The sequence below is a fragment of the Octopus bimaculoides genome, chromosome 2 (genome assembly GCF_046866305.1).
Source record: "Octopus bimaculoides isolate indiv1 chromosome 2, ASM4686630v1, whole genome shotgun sequence".
Lineage (NCBI taxonomy): Eukaryota > Metazoa > Mollusca > Cephalopoda > Octopoda > Octopodidae > Octopus > Octopus bimaculoides.
The window spans coordinates 110,240,415-110,253,592 of record NC_142929.1 but is presented as its reverse complement, the minus strand read 5'-3'; positions in this window follow the sequence as shown (position 1 = coordinate 110,253,592).

The window sequence follows — 13,178 nt, the reverse complement described above, 5'->3', positions numbered from 1 at the left end:
AGTTTGTCCTTTGAAACTCACCTCAATATAATATGACTACTGAGCAGTAAGGGAACCAACTTGATAATTCTTATTGTAGATCTAAATTCTATTCCTACTGAAGATTATAAAACAGTATTTTATATTGATAGCACTTAAAAGAAGTCAAAACTAAGCAAACAACATTTGGCTCTTGTAACTATTTAATCTAAAGCCTTCAAATAATTCATAGGAACCCCCTTGCCAAACTGGTGATATTCACCTAAGGTTCCACATGACATGTTATTTAGACAAGAAAACTTTTCCTTATCCAAGACAAAACATTGTCGTTATCATCATCATCATTATCAACAACATCATTTAATGTCTGTTTTCCATGCTGGCATGGGTTGAGTGGTTTGACAGGGGCCGCATGAGACTCCATTGTCTGTTCTGGCATAGTTTCTACAGCTAGATGTCCTTCCTAACACCAACCACTCCACAGAGTGTACTGGGTGCTTTAGCATGGCACTAGCATGAGTGCTTTTTAAGTGACACCAACACCAGTGGCAGCAAGGTCTTCTTGAGTACAGCAATGTGCCAAATATCTTAGTCCTTAGTCATCTCCTTTGCAAGGTTCGGTGTCTTGAGATCAGCCTTCAATACTTCGTCCAGTGTCTTCCTGAGTCTCCCTCCAATAGGAGATTGTTGAAGTTGAAAACATTAGATACTACATTTGTCTTCTAATAGAAAATTTGGGCTTTGTCATCTATCTTTTACCTTTTACTTGTTTCAGTCATTAGACTGTGACCATACTGGGGCACTACATTGCAGGATTTTAGTCAAACAAACCAACCCCAGGACTTCTTTTTTCAATCCTAGTACTTATTCTATCGGTCTCTTTGGCTGAATTGCTAAGTTACAGAGATTCAAATACACCAACATTGGCTGTCAAGTGGTGGTGAAGGACAAACAGAGATGCACATGCATACACACACACACACATCTATATATATATCATATATACGATGGTCTTCTTTCAGTTTCCATCAACCAAATCCATTCACAAAGGTTTGGTTGGCCTAAGGCTATAGTAGAAGACACTTGCCCAGTGTGACTGAACCCAGAACCATGTGGTTGGAAAGCAAGTTTCTTACCACACAGGCACACCTGCACCTATCTATGAATAAAGAGAAAAAAAATTTTTTTCAGTGAAATCCATGAGGTTTAAGTTAGATTTCTTCAATAATAAATCGACCAAATCCAAAGCCAGAACTTTTCAGCACCCCCTCGTACTATGCATATCTTTTTGTTACCCATTGAGATAAAGAGTGTGAGTCCATAGCAGTAATACTCAGTAATAAATTTCATTTGAATGGACTCACACTCTTAATCTCAATGGGTAACAAAAAAGATATGCATAGTATGAGGAGGTGCTGAAAAGATCCTGGCTTTAAGGGGATCACGAAAGGCCTGGTTGAAGGCCCAACCTTCCACATTCTTTTATAGAGCTTAGAAAAACTGAAGGACCACTGCACTAAGTGTGTGAATCTGAGAGGGGAATATGTTGAGTAAAATCATAATTAACTGATCCTCCTGTATTTTCTTTTACCCAAAGCCAGGAACTTTTCAGCACCCCCTTGTATGTACATACATATATAAATACATACATACATACATACATACATACACATATACATACATACATGCAAACATACATACAGACAGACAGATAGACAGACAGACATGCATGCATATGCACATGCATACATATGCACATGCATACATACTCTCAATTTCAATAGATAATGAACTTGCATACATACAGTTAATTAATGATAAAAAGGGGATTCCTTTAAAAAAAAATAAAGCATTAAGCAACTTTAATAGGACTTCAAAGATATCTGATTAAATTGCAGCTCTATGATGTTCTTAGGTTGTTATAAGAACAGCTTCATGTTGAATTATCTTGATTAACTACCTTATTAAGATACTTATGATAGACTGAAAAAATGTATAAACAATGAAGAATGAAACCATGCATGAACAATACAAGTAAAAAACATACAGTAGAAATAATAATAATAATAATAATAATAATAATAATATTGTCTTGGTATAAAAGATGGGCTACAGCAAATATTCTGCTTAATACCACAGATTTGCTTGTCAGTTGTTTGACCTAAACCAGTTGAGCATGTCCCTTGGTGGCTGACGATATGTGCATCTCTGATCATGAGCAGAAGTAGTGGGGGAGCATCATAGCCATGTGTTGAGAGGAGTTCTTTGGGGTTTGGATAATTCACCTTTGGAAACATGGGTGTTTTGCTCAACATCCTTAAACAAACCTTATTCAGGGACCTTTTGAGCAGGATGGGCTACTCGACCTGAAAAAAATTCTAACAGGGCCCCCACCTGCGAGGTTATGCGCTGTTTATCTTGATATGAGATCACAATGTCACGCACATATGGTTGTGATGCATGTGCCTGGTGTACCCTTATCAGACAGGTAGTCATGATGGGTATAATGGGCTTCGTATATTTTACCCCTGTGTAAGAAGAAAAAAGAAAAATAATAATAATAATAAGTTGAGAGATATGACAGGTTAGCTTGGGAAGTTAAGTAGTTGTGGTCAATGAAAAAGGTAGCAGTAGTACCAATAATTGTTGGAACCCTGAGAACAGTAAGCAAAAATCTCGAGAAGTACATAGAACAAATAGGGGCTGCAATAAGGGAGAAGCACTTGCAGAAAACAACACTGCTTGGAGCCACTCGAATACTCCCGAAGGTGCTTGAAAAATGAGAGGCGTTACTTTAGTTCACTGGTAGTGAACAGCTGACACTGTAGTACATCTCCAGCATTAGAAGCTGTGCAAAGCCAATAATAATAATAATAATAATAATAATAATAATAATAATAATAATAATAATAATAATAATGATAATAATAATAATGATAATAATAAAAAGAGAGAACATCGGGGATGTTTAACATGTGAGAGCAATAAAACACTGCTCTGAAATCTATTCAAAAACATTGGGAATAAAGACAACAAATGGAGGCTAAAATAACTGACAAAATGTTGGACTATATCTAAGTAAGTAATACTCTTTAAAATCTATTTCTATTTTCCGAATGAAACAATGCATTTTAATTGTATGTCACCTCCATCACTCGCACAACACGTGTAAACATGCTTGCCACACTGACAAAGCGCTGGATTACACCCAAGTAAGTAATACTCATTAAAAGTGTTGGGCTATATCCGAGTACACAAAAACATAAGTACGTAAACTAATTAATGTGGTGTGTGCGTACGAGTAGATGTAATCGCCTTACCTCGGTTTTCCTTTCCTCGACTGCGAGTCTGTCTTGCGGTATCCAATCCTTGAAGCTTGCCCCGACCCAAAGTACACCAGGAATAGCAGCTGCCTCTCCCAAACCTAGACCGTCGCTTAACACGTCTTGTCCTGACCACAACCCCATTCGAAAAAGAGCACGAATCCCGATCGAGGATCCCTCTGCCCTTTTTCCCCTTCCGGTCAACTCGCCCTTCCGGTCAGCCTCCTCAGACACTGACGTCATACCACACGCCACCCTGATCTTAAAGATCACGTTCACCCCTACTCCAATTCGAAGTCCGCCATCCAACCGGGCGGACGCCCTACACGTCAAGATCTTCTCAAGCTAGGTGGCTCGTTTCCATCGCACTCTTCGTCCAACGAAGTGGCTATCCTGCGCAGATCCAGCACGTGACGCGGCATTCCATCCACAGATACATTGTTTCTGGAATTGACCACTGTCACTGTTCCCCTGCCCCATTGTGATGTGCAGCGTGCCTTCGGCAGCTTGACCCAAACTTCCTCCCCTACTTTTACGCCGGCGGGTCCCTTCTCTTCCTCGCAGAACTCCGGCGTCTTACTGGGATGCCTCCATTCATATTTGAACGCCGCTCTGTGCGGCACTGACTCTTCCGCTTGTCCGGATCGGGGAGACATGTTGTACCAGTAGACCGCTTCCAGGGGCGAAATGTGCCCCCTTTCAGCCATGGCCTTGATCGTCCGATGGTGCCTCCAGCCACGCCCTTTTCACCCTGGTCAGTGTGTCCGCCCTGTTTCTTTCCGAAGGCATGAAAACCACGTTCAGCTTCAGTCCGAACTCGGCGATCAGCTCTCCCAGAACTCCTAGGCGGCGTTTCACCAACATCTCCGCGGCACCTTTCGTCCAGACTCTCTTCCTACCCAGCCGACCACGGTGGTTGAAGTCGTCCGCTTTCCGCTGGAACTCAGCTCTGGGATCTCGTTTCCTCTCCGGAACACCAGCTCGCCCGATCTCTCTTTTTGTAGCTTCAGCCCCAGCGCAGCTCCCCCCACCATCGACTCAGGCGGCTTCGCAATCAGCCCGAACCTCTCCAGGTGTCTCACTACCTCGGTGGCTGGCACTACAGTCTCGTCAACCAAAACGTCGTCGATGTAGGAACTGGTGGTCTTCCATATCCTCTCCCCTTTCCCTAGGACGGACTTGAGCACCATCGCCATAATTTTCGGAGCGGAATTCAGCCCGAAACCCAGCCTGGTTAAACAGTACGTCCGGCCCTTGTACCGCACCAGCTGGTATCGCCACAGCTTGTCATTCACACGGAGCTGCAAATATGCCGACTTCAAGTCGACGATCGTCACTGCCTTGGTCGACTGTCTCCACACACGTAACGTCTCACCGCAAACGTCCGTTGCCTCGCCTCCCGTGTGGCACGATATATGGTCGTTCAGTTCCCTAGAGTCCAGCACCGGTCTGACTTTTCCTTTCGTCGGCTGCACCACCGCCATCAGAGGCAGCACTCCACTCACCACCTCCTCTTTCCACGGGACAAGGAATCCTTCCTTGATCCATCTCTCTACCTCCTCGTCGAACTCGACGCCGGCATGACCTTTCAACGTATGCTGGTAGCAGCTCACCCTGTTCTTTAGTAGTGGGGGCTCGTCCTTCCATCGCCACTCTATCGTCCACCTCCGACCATCAAACGCCGCCTGAAAATCTTTGTCTTCGATGGTGTAAGCGGCGCTGTCCTCGACGGGGCTCTGCTCTCCCTGGCGGTCCCGACTCACGGCGCACGATGCCCCCACGCTTCCGAACGTGACCTCATCTCCTGCAATCCTAACGCCACCAAGACGGTTGATGGCGTCCATCCCCAACACGACATCAACCCCGTCTATCACATAGTCGATCACGATCACCCGTAGCCTCAGCGCCGCGCTCGGTAACGCTATCTCCAGACTGGAGCTTCCCCTGCAACGGATCTCTCTACCGTCGACCGCCCGGACGCTACTCGTCCCATCCCATTTCTTCGCCACCCTTGGCGTCACTAGGGTAGTCGTGCAACCCGTGTCCACGAGGGCCTTGAACTTCTTCCCCTCGACCTCGACTTCGACCACAGGTAGTGCCTCCACAAGCGCCTCTACTTGGTTGCGGGGAAAGTTTGAGAGGCAGCAACTTTCCCACGGTCGTTTCCCTGGTCGCAATCACGGGCGATGTGCCCGGTCTTCCTGCATCGATAGCAGACGGGCCCCGATTCGGCGCATTCCCTCGCCATGTGCGGCCCCTGACATTTGAAACACCGGCCCGAGAACGGCCGCTGTCGTTGCTCGGTAGGCTTCCTCACGCCGTTCTCAGGCTGTCGTCTGTCGGAACGCGCCTCTGTCGCCGCCATCGCTATTGGCTTCCGTCCGACGTGCTGTGTCAACACGCGAGCTTGCGCTACTAGCTCGCTGAGCCCCATCTTTCTCCCGCCAGGCAACTGCTGCAATCGGATCCCTACGTCGTCGGGGAATCCATTTACAAACGCCAGCCGCGCCGCTCTGTCCAGGCCTTCTCCCGTAAACCCAGTCAGCGTGGCCAGTCTTCGCACTTCCGCCGCGTACTCATCCACCTGCTCCCCCCCCACCCCATCTAATCGTTCCTAGTTTAACGAAGGCAGTGTACTCGCTCTCCGTATACGCTTCCCTCAACCTCCGTTCGACGTTCTCTGCACTTAATCTTTCTTCCTCGTTCATTTCTAGGTAGAGGGTCAGGGCGCTCCCTTCCAAGTATAGAGCCATGAGACTCACCACATCACTTATTCCTTGCAGCTTGGCAACGAGCCTAATTTTTCGTATCCAAGCCATCACATCTCCTTCGCCATTAAAAGGCCTGATCACATCGCTGGCGATCCTAATCTTGGTGGCTGCCATCGTGGCGAATTTCTGCACGTGGGGCCGAAATAGCTTGTGGTATGTGCGTACGAGTAGATGTAATCGCCTTACCTCAGTTTTCCTTTCCTCGACTGCGAGTCTGTCTTGCGGTATCCAATCCTTGAAGCTTGCCCCGACCCAAAGTACACCAGGAATAGCAGCTGCCTCTCCCAAACCTAGACCGTCGCTTAACACGTCTTGTCCTGACCACAACCCTGTTCGATAAAGAGCACGAATCCCGATCGAGGCTCCCTCTGCCCTTTTTCCCCTTCCGGTCAACTCGCCCTTCCGGTCAGCCTCCCCAGACACTGACGTCATACCACAATTAATTACGTATACACCCCAGTTTTACATGAACACATTTTAATATTTCAAAATAACATTAAGTAATGCATGAACAAGCGCACACACACACTCATAAGCGAATTGAAAAAAATAAACAACAAAGACTAGTTATTATTGATCACAAAAGCATTAAACAGATATATATATATATATATATATATATATATACACCCCACCAGGCATTAAACAAATATATACCCCACCCCATGGAAAAAATAAGGGTGGATATTAGTTTTTTGCTTCTTTCTTTGTCTCGTTTGGTTACATTTATTTGTTTATAATTATAGAAGCAGTGCTCTATCAAATTGTTTATGCTAATAGATAAGACCCAGAGCCTAGTACTAACACAAAAGTGTTAATAACAATTAGTCAAAACTCATGTTAGATCAGAGGAAATATTAACAATGTAGTAAAAAATGATAATACTAATGAAAGGAAGTGGTCAAAATTTCCCCATGTCCTGATCGATGATACATCTAGTGATGGTGTCACAATAAAAACACTCGTAATTGCACGACCTGATAATTACTACCTCATATGAATGACAATGAAAAAACAAAATATTGTGAATAATGGTGGTATTGAAACTGAAGCTCTTGATAGTGACTGTTGCACCCGGCAGGCTCAGAGATACTGGTCCAGCTCCAGCCCGTCGTTATCCAGCAATGGATCTGCACACACGGCATAGATAGAACAAACAAGTCAATGCAGTGGTCATGGAGTGTTACTACCTGAACAACCCTGTAGACGAAAATGGTGCGCATATTAGGGGATACCAACAATGTATGTATGATCAATGGAGAGAAACAGGATTGTTTCAACTCACGGAACAGAGATTATGTGATCAAGCTAGAGCAATAAGAAAAAATAAGTAGAGCTCGAAGCTATCAAAACACAGGTATTGGAAAACATAATCAGAAGAAATGATGAAAATACAGTTCTTACTGATAAAAGTAATCTCATAGCAGAAAACAAAGGTGAGATCTCTAATAAACCACAAGAAAGGAAAAGTGATAGCTTGCTCGATGAGAGACATAGTCAGGAAAAATACAATAAAACAAATGGTGACATGACAGATGGGCAAAAGGCAATCTATGACAGAATAAAAGCAAGGCTACAGGAGAACGATAGCGACATTATTTGCAGCCTTAAAAAGGTTGATCGATGGAAATTGAACCAAGAAACAAAAAATGTGAATGAAATTCTGAAATACATCTGAACAAACGACATCACAGAAACAAATAATTTGATCAAGGCAGCAAGTATTGTTGTAGCAGAAAATGTGGTTGTTGATGTCAGGAAAAAGAAACATAATGGCAATGACAAAAGAAAAGATCCATGGTGGAAAAGAAGAATACAAGCGGGGTTAGATATGCTCTCGAAGGACATTTCTGTGTTAGACCGAAAAGAGAAGGGAGAGCTTAAAAGCGAACAAAAACACAAGGCACTGAACAGGAAGTATGATATTGAAAGAAAGGACCTGAAAGTGGTAATGGAGGAACTGAAACAGTGCCTCATTGCAAGGATGGTAAGATACGACCAGAGAATGAAGGGTTACCACCAGAATAGGTTATTCAGAGTAGATCAGAAAAGATTCTACAAAGAAATAAATGGAGAGTGTACAGATGAAAAGTTGACACCAGATAACATTGAAAGTCAAAGGTTTTGGAATGATATCTGGGGCCAAGACAAGGAGCACAAGATGGATGCTGAATCGTTGCAAGAACTGAAACAAACAGTAGTCTGTCCAAAACAGGCAGAACTAGTCATTTCGGTTAGGGAAGTGTAAGAAATCAGCAAAAAAATGGGCAACTGGAAAGCCCCAGGACCAGATAGAGTTCAAGGCTACTGGACCAAAAGACTTTTTGAATGTCATGCACGAATAGCTGCGCAACTCACCACCTTGGTAAATGCTGACCAAGTAACACCAGAGTGGTTGACAATGAGTAGGACAGTGCTGTGCTTGAAAAAACATCAAAAAAAGGCAATATGGTAGACAGTTACAGGCCGATATCCTGCTTGCCACTTATGTGGAAATTATTGACTGAAATAGTCGCAGAGTCAATGTATGAACATCTGGAAAAGAATGGAGTCCTGCCACATGAGCAGAAGGGGTGCAAGCATAAGTGTAGAGGTGCCAAGGATCAACTCATGGTAGACAAAACTGTACTTAGAGACTGCAAGAGGAGGAAAACTAACTTAGCCATATCATGGATCAGTTATTGTAAAGTATACAATATGATCCCGCATTCTTGGATTATGGAATGTATTTGGTATTGCATCGAATGTTGAACAATTGCTTGGAAAAAGTATAATGAAGAGGAGAACGGAACTGACAGGCACAAGGCCTGGAATTTTGGGAAAGAGGACTACTCAGTTATGTTGACACCAGTGTGCAACTCAGAACATAAAGAGCTAGAAGAAATACTGCTATGCAATTTTTCTGATGCACTAATGATTCTGCTAGCTTGCCAACAATAAATTCTTTTCTACTGTCAGCACAAGGCCCGAAATTTTGGGGAGGGGGCCAATCGATTAGATCGAAACGAGTAAGCAACTGGTACTTAATTTATTGACCTCGGAAGGATGAAAGCAAAGTCAACCTTGGCAGAATTTGAACTCAGAACGTAAAGGTAGACGAAATACAGCTACGCATTTCACTCAACTTGCCAACAAAAATTGAATGAAACAACAGGAACCTATCTGGTGCTTTATTTATTTATCTATTTTTTATTAGACAATTCATTGTAAACACATTATCCATCTACGAAATGGTATTTTGAAGCAAACCTCATCAGAATACATATGAATTATACTCTAGAAACTCACTCAAAATCTTGTCTAAACTACAGATCATCCATTTATACTTTTCTTCTCTGTTGAGTTCTTTTTTATTGGGTGCAAATTCCTTAAGTATGTCATATAGAGTAATTGTTATTGCTGTCATATAGAGTAATTGTTATTGCTGTTCAATTCTTCAGTCAAATAACAAAGTCATTCTGAAATCTCATTTGTCTAGCATTTTGGTAGTAATTCTTTTCTCTTGTCACTTGTTTCATTTTCTATCACCTGGCAAACATGTAAATTTAAATATTCTAAAATATTAGAGAATTATATAGAAGTTACATCTAACTCAAATTTTGAATAAAATTGTAGAAAGCTATTTGGTTCATTCCGTTTTTAATGGAAGTTTTATTGTAAATAAAATTATCCTTTCACAATAGGTAATGTCATGTTGAAATTTCAACCTGAATGTAATAAGGAGAGGTTTTTGAGTGAGTCTGTAAATCACATGAATTCCAGAAAGAATGTTTTCACCAAAATATCATTAATAGGGTGGATAATTTCTTTGCAATAAATTGTCCATTAAAAAAATTATGTACCAGATGGCTTTCTGCTATTTATTTAAACTTTCAATTACATAGCACTTATACACACTCATCTAATATTTTGATAATAATAACAATAACGACAACCCTGATGTTCTCAAGAAGACCCATCCTCCACAGCAGAAGGTTTAATACCACTTCCCTACTGAAAAAGGTTTGCGTCACATAAAAAGCTCCTATGCCAACGCCACACAATAGCACCTGTACCAACACCACGTAAAAGCACCTGTGCCAGTGTCATACAAAAAGCACCCAGCAATCCATTCTTTACTGATCACAAGAGCCATTACATACAATAGAAATTATGTCATTAAAAAATGGTTACAAAACATGAGATTGTCCTTAATAAACAAGGAAAGGAGGAAAATGTGATTTAATATATGAAGACATATTAAAAATTTAGTGCACAAGGCAAACACAAATAACAGCAACTTGTCAACATAGAAGTAAAAACCCACTACTTAGACCATTGTTGATAACCTACTAAGATGGTTTTATCATCTTAGGGTACCTGGTTCTCATCATGCATCTTTTCAAAAATTAACGCGCTATATGACTCTTTTTCTTTTAGGGTCAGTATTAAATCACCAATGCTCTGGTTGTCCTTTTGAAGTATTGTAAAGTTCAGGCACTCCTTAAAGGAGGGCTCCTCCTTGTGAGGAAATTTGACACTCTGTTTATCTTTCTTCTGTAGCTCAATTTTCTTCCTAATTTTTCTTACAAGTTTCCTACCAATCTTCATTTCCTTTCCATTACTGCAAGACAATTGAGTGATACTGCTTGCTGTAGTCTCTGGCTAATCCTTTGCTGGAGGGAGGCAATACCACTTCTGGTTCTGATGAGGTGATTTAGCTTACTTCCACTCCTACCATTATTGGAGCTGCAAAAGACTGTGTTTTGAAAATAGTCTTCAATTCTGGGATCTGCTGCTGATGTTGCTGATACTGCCTGCTGCCCTCTTTTACCCTTCTGCTTTTCTCTCAAGTAGCCTTTACTACCAACAGGACCTTCTTCCAACAACCCAGTCTGATTGACGTTCTCTCCACTCCCTCAATAGGATACAACTCCAGAATGGCCCTGGAGTTTTCATGCGGTCACTAGGACATTGATGTCCATACACTTCCCACCTGAGTATTTGCTGTGGAGAATTCATCTCTGTGCTCATCACATGTCCTTATTGTTGTGCAAAAGTGATGCTAAACCATAAGTAACAGCAAGAAAAATTATTGTTCTGGTGTTTCTGGGAGTTAGGAATAGAAAAAAGCTTATTGCTGGATCGGATTTAATTATTTGAATACTTGACGAAATATAGCGATTCGTATTCCTATATTCAAATAATGGGAATATTTCTATGTAAAGAATGGGACAAACATTTCCGGATTACTTGACTTTTTGATTGTTTTGCTTTTCTAAGTACCGTTATTGCTATCAGTTCCGTATTTGCCATCCCAATCCAGTAATGCGTCATTTCAGACGAAAAAAAAATTAACTTCTCATGTTCCCACCATTCACATAGACTACCACAGTCATAATCAAGATTATTGTCACCACTACCACCCAGTGAAACATCGCCATTTGCATCACTACGACTACTCGTATTTTTATGATCATAACCACCTTTAGGAATATCATTTACCACTAACAACTAAGACTTGTTTACAACTACAACTACTATTTTGAACAAATATTATTAATGTTCAAAGAAATTGTTATGACATGAACACATACTAACATGCAATAAAAACCGTCCTCATCATAGCATAAGCACAACTGTATGGTTAAGTTCATTTTGGAACAACGTTGTTCTGTATTCGATCTCACTGTGCGGCCTTGGGTTTAACGATCGCTTTTGAATGGAGATTTGCAGACGAAAACTGTGCAGAGACTCTTCGTATGTATAACTAATAATACTGATTTACTGGTTTTTCACGGTTTGACACAATATATATATATATATATATATATATATATATATATATATATATATGAAAAGATTTGTAAAAGTACCACACGAGTAAGTAGATATTGAAAATGAATAAAAATGAAAACGCCACTTTTTAAAAACATTTTTTGGGTGTTTTAATTAATTTACATGTTTCTGTTTTTTTGGAAAAACCTTATCAAAAATGAATATAAAATATGTAAGAAGAGAAAAGGGCTATTAATAAAATGAAATTGAAATTAAAATTGAGAATGACATTCATAGTTTACTGTTATTTCTTGCATGCGCACGTGGTCCTTTCGTTGAGTTCTGAAAACATAATTCCAACTTGTTGTGTGAGAAGATTACTACTATCTGTATATATATATATATATATATATATATATATATATATATATATAATTCTACGTTTTGATGAATGATGAGTTTTGGTATCGGTGGAGAGGTTTGTGAGGATCAATGACTCTGAGAGCGATGCCATCGGGAGACCTAAACACCTTGTAGGGCCACCCCTGACGGTAAGGCCGAAGTCGAGGACCCAGACTAAGTGCGACCAACCCCCCAAAGACCCCAACGGTGGAACAGGCAGATGATGATTTCCACAGATCTCAACGCTCGAAACAGCGGATGAAGAGGGCTACGCATGATGGCTATGCTACTGAAGGCGTTAATCAAAACTTTAACTGGAGCGTCGGCAGTCCTTGCAGTTTCATAACTGGATCCAGTATGTCTATATGTGATGCAGAGGAAGCTCATGAACTCGAGTGAGTGGGTCACTTTCTGGCAAGTTGAGATCCATCCTAAACAAATCCACGCCATTGACACTTTCTTCTTCGATAACGACAACGATAAACTGAATTCATGATGCATAAAACTGCAGGCTAAAATTCATCGATGGTTTTATATACATTCTCTGCTAGCCAACTAACTGTCTCACAGTCAATGCAGTTGTGATAAGCTAAGCTATGCTGACCATTATAAATAATACGTACAATATGAGGCATCAATTTTGACATGACGAAAATAGCACACAGAATACACGCGAAAAAAGATGAATTCCAAAAATAAACTAAAAGGTGTGAATGTCACTGAAATGAAGATGAAGACAGCGATGAATATTTTATTGATTGATTAAGTACCCACAGCCTTCGAGGTTCTCCAATTCCGGTGAGACTGATGCCATGGCGTTTCACTTAAATTTTTGGAAGTCGATTGGTGCAAGAGAAATTCCAGTGAATAAACATTCTGAGGAAGACAATGACGCCACAATGCGATATCGCTGTAATGGCAAAGAAGGTTTGTGGTACCATCAGAG